The following is a 21064-nucleotide window of genomic DNA, read 5'->3' as shown; positions in this document are numbered from 1 at the left end:
GCAAACTCCTTTAGAGGATCGGAAATGACAATACTGTGATTCTCATAACAATTGAACGTGTACAGTGTCTTCATTATCAAGACTTCATTATCAAGCTTAAATCCAAGATAGACCAATTTTTGCTTTTTATTCCTTCCAGTGACGCCCTTGAAGTTGCAATGTTGCCATGTTTTAACTGCTATTTTGGAATAAATAAGAAACAAATATTTTTCAGTAAAAGATTTTCAAATCAAAGGAAAAGACTTATATAGAAAAATTAGACAAAACTAAAAGAAATTACCATCAATGAATAAATGAAACCGAAATAGGACAGAAATTAACGATGCATAATGGCATGAATATAAAAGATAGTGACAATAAATGAGTAAAATGGCTATAGACGAATAAATGAATTGTAAATGGAACAAGAATTGAAATGCTATACCAAGTCAAACAGGCCATTGTGACGAATTGTATGTAAGGAGTGACTAGTGTTAAAATTAACCAAAACTCTGAAAAAGGAGGTTCTAAAACATTTGGCCTATTCTAAATTTCAAAAAGTCATGAGCTATAAACTCACACACCAGACCTTACAAGTCTAAAAAAAAATTCAAAGAAGGGGGAACAAACCCAAAAAAGTGGGTAGGGCTGATGATAATTACATCATCAAATTCAGCAATTAAAGAGCTATTTACGGAGGTTTCAAGCCTTTATCAGAGAAAACTTTTTTCTCTGATCACGGATGCGTGTTTATTTGTAGTCTTTATTTCGTTTCTTTTGCTGTTTCCAGAAGTAATCAAATCAAACCAATGGTCCGAGAACATCGAGGTAAGGCTTATTCAAACGGAAATTATACGGTCTAGTGCTCTTTTCAGTAGCGAAAGAGATCGTACCACAGCAAAGTGACGTTTACTACCATTTTTTTGTCAAAATGCTAAGCCAAAATAGGGGGGGATTAAGGGCCTCCCTCTTATTTCAGACATTTTAACCCTGCAAAATAAGAGGTTGTATTCATACGCTTACCAGTTGAATAAGGTAGTGGCTTGGAGGATCTGAAGCACTGCCATAAAGTTTTCAATGAGATGGGGGAGGGGGCAGGTGCTACCAGGAGCATTGTTTAAACCTGGACTTAAATCAAAAATTTTTCCTTTATCCATATACATTTTTTAAGTCTTTTCGTTTCTCAGGGTCATTCCCCCTGATTCCCCTGCGGATGTTCATATGGATTTTTACAAAATACAATAGTTTGACAAACACACTTTGAAACCATGAAAATGACAGTTTATAAATAGTTTTCAAAATTTCAAATCCCCCCCTTCCTCCACATGAAACATTTGAAAGAGTATAGCCTACTTTTCCAGGAATGATTATGATTCTCGAAGCCTTTGTGTACGAATATTCAACTAGTATATGTGAAATAGGGCTTGAAGAAGAGTGCGATGCCAGCCTCACAAGTAAGAGAGATTGAAACGGTTTGTTTTAGATTTTAAGTAAAGAGCGACCCTTATCAATAGATTATGAACCTTTAAAAAACTTTCCAACTTATTATTAAATTATATTTAGCAAAGTAACTTATTATTTATGCTAATTTCAAGATTGAAATTGCATCATTTCTGAATTACTGTAAGTACATGTATGCTTAAAAATCTTTATAAATACGAATTCAACTCTTCAACAAAAGGGTGCGATTTTGGTGGAAATCATATGATGAGATTCAACATGCATGAGAATCTGAAAGCAACTATCTACAAGACATGAAAGTTATTATTTTTCCAGAGAAGCATGGTCATGTAAGTTTTCATTCATAGTCTGTAATAAAGTTGTTTTTCAGTTTTCATTCATAGTCTGTAATGTTCTACCGTGTCGGTCCAAACAGGGCCAAAATGTTATTCAAAAAAAAATTTTGGAAGCTACTGAATGCACTTATATACAGCCTTCCTGTCTTAGAGGCAATTATTTTAGTGGTATCAAATCATTTTTATCAAATAAAAGTAAAAATATACCTTAGAGCTCAAGTAAAATATAAGTTTCTCTACATGAATGGGAGGCTGTCGCCTCCTTGACATCCCACTCATTATGCTAAAATTTAGCTTTTTGTTCCCAATGCATTAAGAAAGACCCTTCAGGCAGAAAAATCAAATCGAATTGAGCATCAGAATATCTCCCGTAGCCCCTCAAGAATATGCTACGTGTTTTTTTTTTTTTTTTTTTAATGGATCCAATTGCGGCAACCCGTAAAGAATTGTGTTTCCCCGCCCTTACCGAATTCTTTGCGAGCTATCTGTCCTTCCTTCCTCAACAATATTCCCCTGCATGATTTTCAAAAGACTGAAATTCTCAAGCCAATGTCTGCTCCTAGCTGGACAATCTTCAATCAGATGCCTCCTTCTTTCAGCAATAATCTTGCAAATTTGGCATACTCGCAGATCAACACTCTCAATTCTGGCAAGGAACAGCCCAAAATTACCTATTTCTGTTATGGCTTCAGTAACCATTTTCAACTCCAACTTTTTAGTCATAGTATATGTTTAGTCAGTTTGGGATTCAACTTCCGTCTTACATCCTTTGTTTCATTCTATCCCACCTTCCAGCTTCATATTTCTTCTATTCTTCCATTACTCCATCTCATCACTGCTGCTTTCCAGCAGCACACAGAAATGGGGATGAAAACTTCTGGTAAGCTCTTCAATGATGTCTCAGCCTTCACTACTTCATCTGCCAATTCATTTCTCTTAATCCCATAGTGTGCTGGGGCTACATCATAATGGTACTGTTTTGCTTTAGCTGCTAGATTATTCAGTGCTTCATAGCAATTTAATTCCCTTCATTCAAAACTCTTTGTATTCAAAAGGGACTTAAAACATGCTTGGTTGACGGTTAAAATACACATTTGTCTGCAAACCTTTTGCATCAGTGCTGTAGCTGCCCGTTCTATACAGAACTTTTTATCTTGGAGCACCGTAAAACGACTTCCTAGATGTTAACTAATCATTTTTATCATCTAGATCGAGAATATTCTGGGAATTACAATGTCAGTTCCCAATTTTCCCTTCAAATCTCGAGCCATTTGTAAAGAAAATTAATGCAGTACTTCTGTGGAGCAGCTTTATATCGTACTCCATTTCTCTTCCTTCTTGTATGACAATTTGGAATTACCTTTCGGGATTTATTATTGGGATGGAACCTGTTTTCCCTAGGCACCTCAAACTTCTCACGTTTAAGCATCATTGAGTTTCATATATTATCAACGTTGCTTTTAAATTCCAGTTTTGTATACGCTTCCTATTTATCCATTGACCATTAATCCCCAGTGTAACATTACGTTGTACCACATTTTCCTCTATAAGAATTCGTATGGTTTGAAGTTCTAGCATCATCTCCATAAATTTTGTTTGCAGTCCATGGTATATTGAGGTTATATTTATATGTGTTAGCCTTTGAATTTTTGTTAGAAGGGTGGTATGGCTTCTAATCTTAGTGGAACTGACTAATACTATTGCCGTATATGGAACAATCGATCTAATTACCTTCTCTTATAGATGCAGAGTTTCATTTGGAGCTAAGCAGCATTTCCTCTCTACAATCCATTGCACTGATTTAAAGAAGCTTGATCAAGTGGCTTTCCGAGCTTCTCCTTTACAGTGAGTTTTCCAGTGTAACTGATGGTTTCATTATGGCTTCAAGGTAGTTTACTTGTCTTTTTCGAGAGACCGATAGATCATATACATTTAGAGCAAAAGGAACTTGCCGACTCTTTCTTTTTTAAAGCTATTATTTCGATCCTTTCTGGAGCTAAACATAGTTTTTGGTTTTGAGACTATATCTGATTTTCTTCCAGTATATGCTGTTCAAACATAAGCAGGGATCTTTGAACTTTCTCTTCAGTACATACAGTAGATCATCATCATGGGTATATCGCTTGGGCACATCCTGAATGTTGTTCTAAAATTCCAAATAAATTGTTCATAATTTAGATCCTAAGCATACGAAGACCTTCTCCTCCCCCTGCGGGTACCCCTTTTGAATAGTTTTAGATAGTTTCATTCCCTTCAGATTTATGCCTACTTGTCGTGTTCTTAGCATGCGGGAGCTCCATTTCTGAGCGCACTGATCAATTCTTTTTCCTTCCATTGTCACCTCTGTGGCCTCGACAGTAGCATCGATAAATTCAGCTTCTATGTCTAGGAATATTTCCAGTGCATATTCCTTACTCAAAAAGCTAACTCAGTTCGCCTCAACTAATTAGTGAATTACAGCTTCCATTGAACTTTCTACATTAGACGAATTTTTTCATAAATCATATTTCCTGTATCTGGATTATTGGTCAGGTACCGATGGATAAATCGCTCCATGACTTTCAATTGTAAATATGATAAAGCGATCATTCTGAGTGACCGGGGTTTCTTCTTCCCCTATTTTAGACATGAAGATATCTCCTGCTAATAGCCGAGCCTGGAAAACCCATCCAGTGACACTTCTCCTAGCTAAATCCATGTTGGAGGTTTTTCTATTTTCCCTCCCTTTTTGGAGCATTTGGAGCACCAAGTCCGCATTTCTCTTGACTAAAGACTCTCATACAATTTTGGAGGCAAACATGTTTTGGACAAATGAAGTAAAAATATAGGTAGGCTTTGGAGATCGTTCTTCTGACTGTGTTCCTGGACTCCAAGCAGCGATGAGTATTTCTTCCAGGTCCACAGTAAGAGCATCGTCTTCTTATGACAGACTCCCCAGATATGCCCGCTTTCTAGCTTTCAATAATTTGTTATCTTCAATAGCTTCACACTTTACTGCCTCCAATAGCATGTTAATGTCTTTATCTCAGGAGCCAATGTCAGATAAATTTCTGTTTGCAGTCCCCTTTACCCTCCTAATCTCTTTTTTTCTGGAAGTTTTGATCCATGTGAGTATGCATCCCAGTCCTCATGATCATTTGTTAGGATGGCTTTTTTGGAGTATTTTTCTTGTCAGCTTCCGCTTTAACTAAGCTGCAACTGCATTAATTATTTGCGTTTTCTCCTTCCTCCACAGATGTTGAAGGGCTGCTTGTCAGAAAACCTTATTTATGCTTTCACTGAGCCTTTCTACTTCCTTGTCCTAGTCCTGCTCGGTCTCTTCTGTCTCTGATGCCATACTTATTTGCTATTCAGCTAATACTTGTTTATAAGTGAGTCGATTGGTTTTTCTTTTGCCCTTCATAAGCTCTCTCTTTTGTTGAAATATTTCAACTCTAAAACTTATCAAACGGTGATCTGAGATTAACGAAATATCATGCACGTGCAATTCTTTTACGAGTCTTTCATCATGCGACGTGATTATTGTCAAGTCTTGCACTTATCCTCTCCTTTTTATAACAGTGAGCCTTGAGCCTGGGTGCACCAATCAGTGCTCTCTCTACCTACGTTCTCCAGGAACACTATACGTTGTATAGAAAACTAGCTGTTGGGGTGGTGCTTCGATCCACCCCAACACCTAGTTGGTGGGGGTGCTTCGAACCCCCCCCCCAAGTCCCCCCGGGCGCGTAAGTCGTTACGCGCTATATTAGTTACGCGCCATTGTAGATGTGTTCCTGTGTCCCACCTGTAAATCTATATCTATATATATAAAAATAAGTTGTCTGTGTGTGTGTGGGTCTGTCGGGTGACGTCATGTTTGTGTGTTGACTGAGGTCATGTTTTCGACTGACGAAATTACAGACCAGGACATCGGGACACAAATGACGACCGGGACACCGGCACATCTATATATATAAAAATAAGTTGTCTGTGTGTGGATCTGTGGATCAGGTGACGTCATGTTTGTTCGCATATGACGTCTGAATTATTTCACACTAATACAAAAGAAGAAAAAAACTAAAAAAGGTAAAAACTACAAAAAAAAACTAAAAAGAAAAAAAAAACTAAAAAAGCTAAAAAACTAAAAAAAACTAAAAAAAGGTAAAAATCTAATAACTAAAAAAAAACTGAAAAAAATAAAAAAGGCAAAACTACAAAAAAATAAAAACTAATAAAAAAACTAAAAAAGCTAAAAAACTAAAAAAACTAAAAAAACTAAAAAAAGGTAAAAAACTAAAAAAAACTAAAAACTAAAAAAGAAAAAAACTAAAAAAAAGGAAAAAACTGAAAAATAAAAGAGAAAAAGAAAACTAAAAAAATATGAATAAATACATATAAAAATAAGTTGTTTGTGGGTTATGTCTGTCTGTCTGTCTGTCGAGTGACGTCGTGTTTGTCCGCATATGACGTCTGAATTATTTCACACTAATACAAAAGAAGAAAAAAAACTAAAAAAGGTAAAAACTACAAAAAAAAACTAAAAAGAAAAAAACTAAAAAAGCTAAAAAACTAAAAAAAACTAAAAAAAAGGTAAAAAACTAAAAACTAAAAAAAACTGAAAAAACTAAAAAAAGGCAAAAACTAAAAAAAAACTAAAAACTAATAAAAAAACTAAAAAAGCTAAAAAACTAAAAAAACTAAAAAAACTAAAAAAGGTAAAAAACAAAAAAAAACTAAAAACTAAAAAAGAAAAAACTAAAAAAAAGGAAAAAACTGAAAAATAAGAGAAAAAGAAAACTAAAAAATATTAATAAATATAAAAAATATAAATATAAATATAATATAAATTAGCAATCAACAAAGCACCGAGACACAAATGACGACCGGGACACAGGGAGTATAAATGACGACCAGGACATAAGTAAAAAAAAAACTAAAAAAACTAAAAAAATGGTAAAAACTACAAAAAAACTAAAAACTAATAAAAAAACTAAAAAATCTAAAAATCTAAATAAACTAAAAAAGAAAAAAAGAAAAAAGGAAAAAAATAAAGGAGAAAAACAAAACTAAAAAACGAATGTATATACAGACCGGGACACCGGGATACAAATGACGACCGGGACACAGGGAATATAAATGACGACCGGGACACAGGGACACAACTACAATGGGGACGCCGGGGGCACAGGGGGATATAAATGACGACCGGGACACCGGGACACAAGGAATATAAATGACGCCCGGGACACTCGAAGAGAAATCATAGACTGGAACACCGGGACACAAATGACGACCGGGACACAGGGAATATAAATGACGACCGGGACACAGGGACATAACTACAAAGGGGACGCTGGGGTGCACAGGGGGATATATAAATGACGATGGCGACTCAGGGAATGGTCGATTAGCAATCACCATCAACAAAGCTCAAGGGCAATCATTAGAATCATGAGGTATAGATCTGAATACGGATTGTTTTCCCATGGACCATTATATGTTGCATGTTCAAGAGTCGGTAAACCTGACAATCTATTTATATGCACAGACAATGGGACAGCAAAGAATGTTGTATATTCGCAAGTTTTACGTAGTTAAAAACACACATATATATATATATATATATATATATATATATATATATATATATATATATATATATATATATATATATATATATATATATATATATATATATATATATATATATATATATATATATATATATATATATATATCTATATTCACAGGTGGGACATAGGGACACAACTACAATAGCGCGTAACTAATATGGCGCGTAACGACTTACGCGCGCGGGGGGGCTTGGGGGGGCGCGAAGCGCCCCCACCAACTAGGTGTTGGGGTGGCGCGAAGCGCCACCCCAACAGCTAGTAGGGAATAAAAATGACGACCGGGACACTCAAAGAGAAAGTGACCGGGACAGAAGGAATGTTCGATTAGCAATCACCATCAACAAAGCACCGGGACACAAATGACGACCGGGACACAGGGAGTATAAATGACGACCAGGACATAAGTAAAAAAAAAAACTAAAAAACTAAAAAAAAAGGTAAAAACTACAAAAAAAACTAAAAAGAAAAAAAACTAAAAACTAATAAGAAAAAAATAAAAAAGCTAAAAAACTAAAAAAACTAAAAAAGAAAAAAAATAAAAAAAGGAAAAAAAATTTAAAATAAAGGAGAAAAACAAAACTAAAAAAATTAAAATAAAAAAAAAAAACTAAAAAGAAAAAAAGGGGAAAAATATAAAAATTTATTTCATCAAATACCATTTCAAAAACGAATGTATATACAGACCGGGACACCGGGGTACAAATGACGACCAAGACACAGGGAATATAAATGACGACCGGGACACAGGGACACAACTACAACGGGGACGCCGGGGGGCACAGGGGGATATATAAATGACGAAGGGAATACAGGGAATGTTTGACTAGCAATCACCATCAACAAAGCTCAAGGGCAATCATTAGAATCATGAGGTATAACTAAAAAAAACTAAAAAAAAGGTAAAAAACTAAAAACTAAAAAAAAGACCAATTCAAAAACGAATGTATATACAGACCGGGACACCGGGATACAAATGTCGATCGGGACACCGGGACACAAGGAATATAAATGACGCCCGGGACACTCAAAGAGAAATTACAGGCTGGGACACGGGGACACAAATGACGACCGGGACACAGGGAATATAAATGACGACCAGGACACAGGGACACAACTACAACGGGGACGCCGGGGGGCACAGGGGGATATATAAATGACGACGACGACACAGGGAATGGTCGATTAGCAATCACCATCAACAAAGCTCAAGGGCAATCATTAGAATCATGAGGTATAGATCTGAATACGGATTGTTTTAACATGGACCATTATATGTTGCATGTTCAAGAGTCGGTAAATCTGACAATCTATTTATATGCACAGACAATGGGACAGCAAAGAATGTTGTATATTCGCAAGTTTTACGTAGTTAAAAACATATATATATATATATATATATATATATATATATATATATATATATATATATATATATATATATATATATATATATATATATATATATATATATCTATATTCACAGGTGGGACATAGGGACACAACTACAATGGCGCGTAACTCATATGGCGCGTAACGACTTACGCGCGCGGGGGAGCTTGGGGAGGGCGCGAAGCACCCCTATAAACTATGTGATGGGGTGGCGCGAAGCGCCAACCCAACAGCTAGTATATATATATATATAAATAAGTTGCCTGTGTGTCTGTCGAGTGACGTCATGTCATCAGGTCGTCATGTCGTCATGAAGTTAGTTGTCATCATGTTTGTTATGACGATGACGTCATTAACGGTATTTAAAACATTCGTTCACGGAAAAATGTTTAATTGTAAAATGACTGAAGAACCTACAATGGCAACAGCCGAGGAAGCTGCTCAAAGAGTCTATGCCAAAAAACTTGCTGCTGATAGAAAAAGTAAGAAAAGAAAGCTTGCCGAGGAATCACAAGAACAGCAAGAAAACAGGCTTGTGGCTGATAGAGAAAGTAAGAACAGAAAGCGTGCCGAGGAATCACAAGAGCAACGCGAAACCAGACTTGCTGCTAAAAGAGAAAGTGAAAAAGAAGGCGTGCCGAGAAATCACAAGAACAGCAAGAAAACAGGCTTGCGGCTGATAGAGAAAGTAAGAAAAGAAAGCGTGCCGAGGAATCACAAGAGCAACCTGAAAATTATCGCCTGGCATTCAGGTACAGCCTAGTCGATGATTATAGCTTGAGTAGATGTGTTCAAATGGAGAATATGTCTAAAATTTGTCCCTATTGCAAGGCCTTGATATTCAATGGTGAAACAATGGGAATGTGTTGCGCCTCAGGAAAAGTTAAACTTCCTCTATTGGCTGCACCACCAGAGCCATTGAAGACTTTGCTTACTGGAACTACGTCAGAATCTAAGCGTTTTTTATCACAGATCAGAAAATATAACTCATGTTTCCAAATGACGTCGTTTGGTGCCCAAATCGAAAATCCAGATCAATTTATGCCTACTTTCAAAGTAAAAGGGCAACTTTATCATAAAGCAGAGTCCCTTCTACCAGTCTCAGGCGAGAATCATAAATTTTTACTATTGTACTACATCAGTGATAGAAATTCTGAATTGAATGCACGTTGCGAAATTTCTCCCGACGTTGAAAGGACAATCGTTTCCCAATTGCAACATCTTTTCCACGAAAATAATAATTTAGTGCGTCTGTTCAAAACAGCCATCGATTTCCGCTGACAAAACGCCTCCTAGCCAACATGTGCGTAGTTACAATGCTCCAACTATCGACGAAGTGGCAATCGTTATGGTCGGTGATCAGTTTTTACCTCGAGATATTATTCTTCATAAGCGAAACGCTCAGTTGGTAAGAATTACTGAAACTCATCGATGCTACGATGCCCTACAATATCCTATCATTTTTTGGGATGGAGCCGACGGCTATCACTTTAATAATAAATTGATGAATCCATCCACTAACAAAGAAATGAATAAGAAAAGCAGTGCAATGCATTATTATTCCTATAGACTAATGATTTGGCAAGATGAAGACAATTATATTTTAAAACGCCGTCAATTGTTTCACCAATACGTCGTTGATATATATGCAAAAATTGAATCAGAACGTTTGCTATTTATCCGTCTGAATCAGACCAAACTCCGCTCTAAACAATACATTCATTTGCGAGATGCAGTTGTAAATGACGGTAATACCACAAACGTTGGAAGATTAATTATTTTACCTTCGTCATATGCTGGCAGTCCCCGTCATATGCATGAATATGCACAAGATGCTATTGCGTATGTTCGTCTCTATGGTCGTCCAGATTTATTTATTACATTTACATGTAATCAATCTTGGGACGAGATACAGCAGCTTTTACTGCAAGGACAATCGGCGGTTCATAGGCATGACATTACGGCCCGTGTCTTCCGGCAAAAGTTGAAATCACTGATAAACTACATAGTAAAACTTGAAGTGTTTGGGTCAGTGCGATGCTGGAAGTAATCAGTGGAATGGCAAAAACGAGGATTGCCACACGCACATATACTAATCTGGCTACATTATAAAATTATTCCCAACGAAATTGATGATGTGATTTCCGCTGAAATACCTGATGAAAATGTCGATAAGGGATTATCTGATATTGTTGTAAAAAATATGATACATGGACCTTGCGGTGCACTGAACGAAAATTCACCATGCATGGCCAAAGGAAGGTGCACAAAGCAATATCCTCGACTTTTAGTACCCAACACAATTACTGGCAATGATGGTTACCCACAATATAGAAGAAGATCTACTGAAGATGGCGGTAAAACAGCAATAATAAAGAAGCGTAACGGTACCACCATCGAAGTAGATAACCAGTGGGTTGTTCCATATTCCCCATTATTATCAAAAACATTTGAATACTGTAACTACGTAAAGGCAATCAAATATATAGTAAATACGTCAACGAAGGCAGTGACATGGCAGTTTTGGCTTGCAGTCCGAAATCAAAGATATCGACGAAATCGTACAATATCAGGCTGGAAGATACATAAGCAGTAATGAAGCTGTTTGGCGAATTCTTTCATTTCCGATACATGAACGTAGTCCAGCTGTTGTTCACTTAGCGGTACATTTACAAAATGGTCAACGTGTTTATTTTTCGGAATCCAACGTGCAACAAAGAGCCCTGAATCCACCGGATACAAAGTTAACTGCTTTCTTTTCGCTATGCAAAAATGATTCTTTTGCAAAAAAAACTGCTGTATACTGAAGTGCCTTCGTACTACACGTGGAATACTAAAAATAAAGTATTTGAACGTCGAAAACAGGGTAAGTCAGTCGACGGCCAACCTACTATCTTCAAAGATACCACGATAGGAAGACTCTACACCGTTCACCCCAATCAACATGAATGCTTCTTTCTACGCCTGCTTTTGGTGAATGTACACGGTCCGACGTCCTTTGAGTATTTGAGAACTGTAAACGGTACTATACATGACACTTACCGTAGTGCATGCCAAGCTCTGAATTTATTGGAGAATGACCAACACTGGGATAACTGCATCAATGACGCGTGCGAAACGTCAACTCCAAGTCAAATTCGTGCATTGTTTGGCATCATACTAACAACTTGCTCTCCATCAGCTCCTACAGGGTTATGGGAAAAATATAAATCAAAAATGTCCGAAGATATACTCCATCGAAAACGGTTAGAGACGTCAGATATGACTTTTGATTTTACATCAGAAATTTATAACTACACTTTGGAACCAAATGAGGCGGTTAATTATCCATCTGAATTTTTAAATTCCGTGGATCTTTCAGGGTTTCCACCACACGTGCTACAACTAAAAATAGGCGTACCAATAATACTGTTAAGAAATATCGACCCACAAAAACTTTGCAATGGCACACTTTAGCTCGTAGCATCGATGAGTCTCAGCAATTCATGTCAACTGAGCCTTTCGCTTATGAAGAATAATATCTTGAGGTAAAATCTGATAATGCATTGTGTCGATAAAAACGTTAGAGAAATTTTCTTTTTGGATGCGCCAGGAGGTACTTGTAAGACGTTTGTGATAAACTGATTCTGGCATCAATTCGATCAAAAAATGATATAGTGTTGGCAATTGCGTCGTCCAGAATAGCCGCAACGTTGCTGCCTGGTGGAAGAACTGCTCATTCCGCTTTGAAATCGCCTCTGAATTCGCATTCTACAGAAACTCCCAGGTGCAATATTTCCAAATCATTTGGGATGGGTAAAGTATTGCAGCAATGCAAACTTATTATTTGGGACGAGTGCACAATGACACACAAAAAATCGCTCGAGGCTCTGGATCAATGTTTGAAAGATTTGCGAGGGAATTCGAAACCCTTTGGCAGCACATTAATATTGCTTGCAGGAGATTTCAGGCAAACATTACATATAATACCTAGATCAACCCCTGCAGACGAAATGAATGCTTGCCTGAAAAATTCTAATTTATGGGCACACGTAAAAATATTAAAATTAACTACAAATATGCGTGTCCGATTGCAAAACGATGACTCTGGTCAAACATTTTCAGATCAATTGCAGGCAATTGGAAACGGAAAGCTCCCAGTAGACTCAATTTCAGGACGTATACAACTACCTGCTGAATTCTGTAATTTAGTGACGTCCAAAAATGAATTGATTGAAAAAGTATTTCCGAATATTCTAAACAATTATAAAAATAATAAATGGCTAAGTGAAAGAGCGAATCTTGCACCCAAAAATATAGACGTCCACGAAATCAACAATTTTGTTTTGACCAAGATTTGAAACCAGGCAGTCCTTTACAAGTCAGTCGACACAGTTTTGGAACCAAATGAGGCGGTTAATTATCCATCTGAATTTTTAAATTCCCTGGATCTCCCGGGGTTGCCACCACACTTGCTACAACTAAAAATAGGCGTACCAATAGTATTGTTACGAAATTTCAACCCACAAAAACTTTGCAATGGCACGCGACTTGCCGTAAAAAAAAACAATGGAAAACGTAATAGAGGCCACAATCTTGACAGGGTCTTTTGAGGGTGAGGCTTTTCTTATTCCTCGCATTCCCATGATTCCAACGGATCTGCCTTTTCAATTTAAAAGATTGCAATTCCCAATTCGATTAGCATTTGCAATCACCTTCAACAAAGCTCAAGGTCAATCATTAGAAAAATTTGGTATACATCTTAATACTGATTGTTTTTCCCATGGACAATTTTACGTTGCATGTTCGAGGGTCGGTAAACCTGACAATCTATTTATATGCAGCGACAATTGGACAGCGAAGAATGTTGTATATTCGCAAGTTTTAAGCAGTTAATTTGTATTGTATATCTATCTATCTATCTATATAAAAAGGAGTTGTGTGTATGTATGTTTGTTTGTTTGTAAAAAGAGCGTTTGCATATGACGTCATTATATGCACATAAGGCTTTGTATATGCACAGACAATGGGAAAGCCAAGAATGTTGTATATTCGCAAGTTTTACGTAGTTAAAAACACATATGTAAATCTATCTATATTCATAGGTGTTACACAGAGACACAACTACAATGGCGCGTAACTAATATGGCGCGTAACGACTAACGCCCGCGGGGGGGGGGCTTGGGGGGGGCGCGAAGCGCCCCCACCAACTAGGTGTTGGGGTGGCGCCAAGCGCCACCCCAACAGCTAGTATATATATATATATATATATATATATATATATATATATATATATATATATATATATATATATATATATATATATATATATATACATATGTTTTTAACTACGTAAAACTTGCGAATATACAACATTCTTGGCTGTCCCATTGTCTGTGCATATACAAAGCCTTATATACTTATAATGACGTCATATGCAAACCTCTTTTTACAAACAAACAAACATGCATATATACAACTTATTTTTATATAGATAGATAGATAGATATATAGATATACATACACAATACAAATTAACTACGTAAAACTTGCGAATATACGACATTCTTCTTTGTCCCATTGTCAGTGCATATACATAGATTTTCAGGTTTACCGAACCTCGAACATGCAACGTACAATCGTCCATGGGAAAAACAATCTGTATTAAGATCTATACCGCATTTTTCTAATGATTGCCTTTGAGCTTTGTTGATGGTGATTGCAAATGCTAATCGAATTGGGAATTGCAATCTTTTAAATTGAAAAGGCAGATCCGTTGGAATCATGGGAGTGCGAGGAATAAGAACAGCCTCACCCTCAAAAGGTCCTGTCAAGATTATTGCCTCTATTACGTTTTCCATTTTTGTTTTTTTTTTTTACGGCAAGTCGCGTGCCATTGGATAATTAACCACCTCATTTGGTTCCAGAACTGTGTCGATTGACTTATAAAGGACTGCCTGGTCTCGAATCTTGGTCAAAACAATATTGTTGATTTCGTGGACGTCTTTCCACGTCCAGAATCGCTCGTTCTTTTAGCCATTTATCATTTTTATAATTGATTAGAATATTCAGAAATACTTTTTCAACCAATTCATTTTTGGACGTCACTAAATTACAGAATTCAGCAGTCAGTTGTATACGTCCTGAAATTGAGTCTACTGGGAGCTTTCCATTTCCAATTGCCAGCAATTGATCTGAAAATGTTTTACCAGAGTCACCGTTTTGCAATCGGACACGCATATTTGTAGTTAATTTTAATGTCTTTGCGTGTGGCCATAAATTAGAATTTTTAAGGTAAGCATTCATTTCGTCTGCAGGGGTTGATCTAGGTATTATGGGTAATGTTTGCCTGAAATCTCCCGCAACCAATATTAATGTGCCGCCAAAGGGTTTCAAATTCCCTCGCAAATCTCTCAACGATTGATCCAGAGCCTAAAGCGATTTTTTGTGTGTCATTGCGCACTCGTCCCAAATAATAAGTTTCTATTGCTGCAATACTTTACCCATCCCAGATTATTTGGAAATATTGTACGTGGGAGTTTCTTTAGAATGAAAATTCAGAGGCAATTTCAAAGCGGAATGAGCAGTTCTACCGCCAGGCAGCAACGTTGCGCCTATTCTGGACGACGCAATTGCCATTGCTATGTCATTTTTTGATCGAATTGATGCTAGAATCAATTTTATCACAAACGTTTTACCAGTACCTCCTGGCGCAACCAAAAAGAAGATTTCTCCAACGTTGTTATTGACACAATGCATTATCTTATCATAAAACTCCTTTTGCTCAGACGTTAACTTACAAATGTTATTTTGTATATACGACAATAGATCACTCGTGCTGTAACTTTGTTCACGATCCAATTCTACACATGTTGAAACAGCAGCGTTACGATTAGGTGAAGGCATTCCCCTACCCTGAAGAGGTTTGTTTGCCATATATATGCACAAATCTTCAATAATAACTAAAGTGTAGTTATAAATTTCTGATGTAAAATCAAAAGTCATATCTAATGTCTCTAGCCGTTTTCGACGGAGTATATCCTCGACCATTTTTGATTAATTTTTTTCCCATAACTCTATAGGAGCTGAAAGACAGCAAGTTGTTCGTATGGTTCCAAACAATGCACGAATTTGACTTGGAGTTGACGTTTCGCACGCGTCATTGATGCAGTTATCCCAGTGTTGGTCATTTTCCAATAAATTCAGAGCTTGGCATGCACTACGGTAATTGTCATGTATAATACCGTTTATAGTTCTCAAATACTCAAAGGACGTTGGACCGGTTAAATTCACCAAAAGTAGGCGGAGAAAGAAGCATTCATGTTGATAGGGGTGAACGGTGTAGAGTCTTCCTATCGTGGTATCTTTGAAGATGGTAGGTTGGCCGTCGACTGACTTACCCTGTTTTCTACGTTCAAATACTTTATTTTTAGAATTCCACGTGTAATACGAAGGCACTTCAGCATACAGCAGTTTTTTTGCAAAAAGGATCATTTTGACATAACGAAAAGAAAGCAGTTAACGTTGTATCCGGTGGATTCAGGGCTCTTTGTCGCACGTTGGAAACCAAAAAATAAACACGTTGTCCATTCTGTAAATGTACCGCTGAAAAGTGAACAACAGCTGGACTTCGTTCATGTATCGGAAATGACAGAATTCACCAAACAGCTTCATTACTGCTAATGTATCTTCCAGCCTGATATTGTACGATTTCATCGATATCACTGATTTCGGACTGCAAGCCAAAAACTGCCATGTTACTGCCTTTGGTGACGTATTTACATATGTATTTGATTGCCTTTACGGAGTAACAGTATTCAACGTTTATGTGTGTATTAAATGTTTTTGACAATAAAGGTGAATAAGGAACAACCCACTGATTATCTACTTTGATGGTTGTACCGTTATGATTCTTTATTATTGCTGTTTTACCGCCATCTTCAGTAAATCTTCTTCTATATTGTCGCTAACCATCATTGCCAGTAATTGTGTTGGGTACTAAAAGTCGAAGATATTGCTTTGTGCAACTTCCTTTGGCCATGCATGGTGATTTTTCATTCAGTGCACCGCAAGGTCCATGTATCATATTTTTTACAGTAATATCATATAACGCCTTATCGACATTTTCATCAGGAATTTCAGCGGAAATCACATCGTCAATTTCATTAGACGGAATTTTATCATGTAGCCAGATTAAAATATGTGCGTGTGGCAATCCTCGTTTTTGCCATTCCACTGAGTACATCCAGCATCGCACTGACCCAAACACTTTAAGTTTTACTATGTAGTTTATCAGTGATTTCAACTTTTGCTGGAAGACACGGGCCGTAATGTCATGTCTATGAACCACCGATTGTCCTTGAAGTAAAAGCTGGTATCTCGTCCCAAGATTGATTACATGTAAATGTAATAAATAAATCTGGACGACCATAGAGACGAACATACGCAATAGCATCTTGAGCATATTCATGCATATGACGGGAACTGCCGGCATGTGACGAAGGTAAAATCGTTAATCTTCCAACGTTTGTGGTATTACCGTCATTTACAACTGCATCTCGCAAATGAATGTATTGTTCAGCGCGGAGCTTGGTCTGATTCAGACGGATAAATAGTAAACGTTCTGATTCAATTTTGGCATACATATCAACAATGTATTGGTGAAACAATTGACGGCATTTTCAAATATAATTGTCTTCATCGTGCCGAATCATTAGTCTTTAGGAATAATAATGCATTGCGCAGCAATTCTTATCCGTTTGTTTGCTAGTGGATGGATCTTGCAATTTATTATTTAAGTGATAGCGGTCGGCTCCATCCCAAAAAATGATAGGATATTGTAGGGCATCGTAGCATCGATGAGTTTCAGCAATTCATGTCAACTGAGCCTTTCACTTATGAAGAATAATATCTTGAGTTAAAATCTGATCACCGACCGTAACGATTGCCACTTCGTCGATAGGTAGAGCATTGTATCTACGCACATGTTGGCCAGTAGGCGTTTTGTCACTGGAAATAATATTTTTATGCGTATCAGTAGGCATCAAATCGATGGCTGTTTTGAACAGACGCGCTAAATTATTATTTTCGTGGAAAAGATGTTGCAAATGGGAAACGATAGTCCTTTCAACGTCAGGAGAAATTTTGCAACGTCCGTTCAATTTAGAATTTCTATCACTGATGAAGTACAGTTGTAAAAATTTATGATTCTCACCTGAGAATGGTAGAAGGGACCCCGCTCTATGATAAATTTGCCATTTTCCTTTGAAAGTAGGCATAAATAGATCTTGATTTTCGATTTGGGCACCAAACGACGTTATTTGGAAACATGAGTTATATTTTCTGATCTGAGATAAAAAACGCTTAGATTCTGACATAGTTCCAGTAAGCAAAGTCTTCAATGGCTCTGGTGGTGCAGCCAGTTGAGGAAGTGTAACTTTTCCTGAGGCACAACACAGTCCCATTGTTTTACCATTAAATTTCAAGGCCTTGCAATAGGGACAAATTTTAGACATTGTCCCGTTTTGAACACATCTACTCAAGCTATAATCATCGACTGGGCTGTACCTGAATGCCAGGCGAAAATTTTCAGGATGCTCTTGTGATTCCTCGGCACAATTTCTTTTGTTGATTTCTCTTTGAGACGCAAGCCTGTTTTCACGCTGTTGTTGTGATTCCTCGGCACGCTTTCTTTTCACACTTTCTCTATTAGCCGCAAGCCTGTTTTCAAGCTGTTGTTGTGATTCCTCGGCAAACTTTCTCTTCATACTTTCTCTATTAGCCTGTGATTCCTCAGCACGCTTTCTTTTCATACTTTCTCTATTAGCCGCAAGCCTGTTTTCATGCTGTTGTTGTGATCCCTCGGCACGCTTTCTTTTCATACTTCCTCTATTAGCCGCAAGCCTTTTGGCATAGACTCTTTGAGCAGCTTCCTCGGCTGTTGCCATTGTAGGTTCTTCTGTCATGTTAAAATCTATGTTAAAAATTTCTCTTTGAAAGGCCTTCTTATACACTTATAATGACGTCATATACAAAGCCTTTGGCGTCATAACAAACATGACATGAGTCGACAGACAACTTCATGACGGCATAATGTTCAATCCTTATAATGACGTCAGTCGACAAACATGCATGACGCCAGTCAACACATAACACACAAACAACTTATTTATATATATATAGATTTATATATATATAGATGTTGTATTCAGACAGTATTTTTAATTGATGCAAAATATGCGCAAAGGGCTAGAGGATGAAAAAAAGATGCCAAATTAATGGCACATCAAGTGTCCTTCGTTTGAGTAAAGGGAATATTTTTAATAGCAAAATTTACGTAACGAGGGGTAGGAACAGGATTTTAGGAAGGCCTAGGTGAGCATGGCCCAAAATTGGTTGGAAACCACTACTCTGACCTTTAAAAAGTTTTGGGGACGCTAGCCCAGCTCCTTTTTATAGTAACTTCTGTTTGTTTTAATTTTGACTTGGTTGTTAATTCCGATTTCTGTTCGATTTAGGACATATTTGTTCACCTACAGCAGTTTGTGTTTTTTGTATTCATATGCTTTATGTAACAATTTTTTTATTTCTGTTCGTTTCGGGTTTTATTTGATCAAGCTTCGATCGTTTTGAATTTGACGTCGCGTATACATGGAGTAATATTAGGAACATTTCAATTTTTTTTCAGTTTTCCTGTCCCACATTTTATCTTCAATAGCTTCGCACTTCACTGCCTCCAATAGCTTGTTAATGTTAATTTTAATGTTAATTGTTAAGTTAATTTTAATTATTAATTTTCTCAGTCCCTGCTATCACATAAATTTCTGTATGCAGTCCTCTTTATCCTGCTAATTTCTTTTTTAAGAAGTTTCGATCCATCTGAGTATTAGATAAAAAGAAGTTTTTTTTTCAACTGAAAATAAGGAGCGACATTGAAACTTAAAACGAACAGAAATTATTCCGTATATGAAAGGGGTTGTTCCCTCCTCGACGGTTCGCTCTTTGCGCAAAAATTTGACTCTTTCTCACAAATCTACTCTTTAAAACAATAAAAAAACTTTCTAAAATTCTAGGACTTTTAGGGTGTGTTTCCCTTTATTTTTCAAAATAAGGAAAATGTTCTCAGGCTCGTTACTTTTTATGGGTACGACTAAATTTGATTAAACTTATATATTTAAAATCATCGTAAGAATCCTTTTCTTTTGATGTATCTATTAGTATCAAAATTCCGTTTTTTTTAGAGTTTCGTTTACTATTGAGCCGGATCGCTCCTTACAACAGTTCGTTACCACGAACTGTTTGATGCATCCCAATCCTCAGGATACTTTGTTTGAATGGCTTTCCTTATTAGTTTTCTTGTCAGCTTCCGCTTTAACTAGGCTTAGGACATATTTGTTCACCAGTTCACCATTTATAGCAGTTCGTGTTTTTGTGTATGCATATGCTTGATGTAACTGATTTTTTTTTTTATCTGGAAAATTTTAAATTTGACGTCGCCTTTTCATAGATTAATACTAGAAAAATTTCTAATTTTTTCTGTTTTCATACTTAAGCATGAAAACACTGCTTGAAATTCAAGCTATATCTTAAAATAGCCTGACTTTGATTATATTGAACATCCTGTCAAAGTTTAAGATTGGTAATAGTTTTGGTGAATAATTTTCTAAGAAAATTTCTACTATAGGGTTTAGATGAATCGCGAGGGGGTTTATTATCTATATTATTGCCCAATTTTAATTGAAGTTTAATGTAGAAGCAACACTGCAGTGATCTTATTAATTTTTTCGAGGGGGCAGCACCCTCATATACGGAATAACTTCTGTTCTCTTTAAGTTTTAATGTCGCTCCTTAATTTCTGTTGAAAAATTTTTAACTAATTTCTGATTCCTTTTCAAAAAATATCAAGAAATCCATGCTAAAAAAATGGTGTATACGATTTTTGAAGGTGGGCAACCTCGACAGTTAGGAAAGAGGAACTATTTTTCTAGGGTTTTCAAAACCTAAACAAAATTTTTGTATGTGTAACTTATTTCACTAAACATATCCCCTTTCCTCCCTGACAAACATCAGAAAATATTAGACATACAGGTGTGGAATACCAATAAGTCGCTCCTTACTTTCAGTTGAAAAAAAATTATTTAATTTCTGATCGTTTTTCAAAAAATGTCAGTTTATTAGTTTAAAGACAGTTTATTAGTTTATCAGTTATCGACAGTTTATCAGAGAGGAGAGGATCCCCTCTCCTCCCTGATAAATAAAAGAAAACATTAGACATACCATTGTGTAATATCATAGAAAAAAAAAGCTAAT

The 21064-nt window shown here is 36.6% G+C and overlaps 1 protein-coding gene and 1 long non-coding RNA gene across 10 annotated transcripts in view; one reads left to right on the top strand and one right to left on the bottom strand.

The window, feature by feature from the left end:
- LOC136043712 (circadian locomoter output cycles protein kaput-like) overlaps positions 1–21064 on the bottom strand; it is a 311923-nt gene that overhangs the window by 248721 nt on the left and 42138 nt on the right. The window lies entirely within an intron of this gene.
- Positions 1–21064, top strand: part of LOC136043714 (uncharacterized) — a 91490-nt gene that overhangs the window by 67336 nt on the left and 3090 nt on the right. The gene's annotated exons all lie outside the window — the stretch shown is intronic.

The sequence above is a fragment of the Artemia franciscana genome, unplaced genomic scaffold (assembly GCF_032884065.1).
Source record: "Artemia franciscana unplaced genomic scaffold, ASM3288406v1 Scaffold_867, whole genome shotgun sequence".
Taxonomy (NCBI): Eukaryota; Metazoa; Arthropoda; class Branchiopoda; order Anostraca; family Artemiidae; genus Artemia; species Artemia franciscana.
Note: the sequence above shows the minus strand (reverse complement) of the source record. Positions and strands in the feature narration are given on the sequence as shown.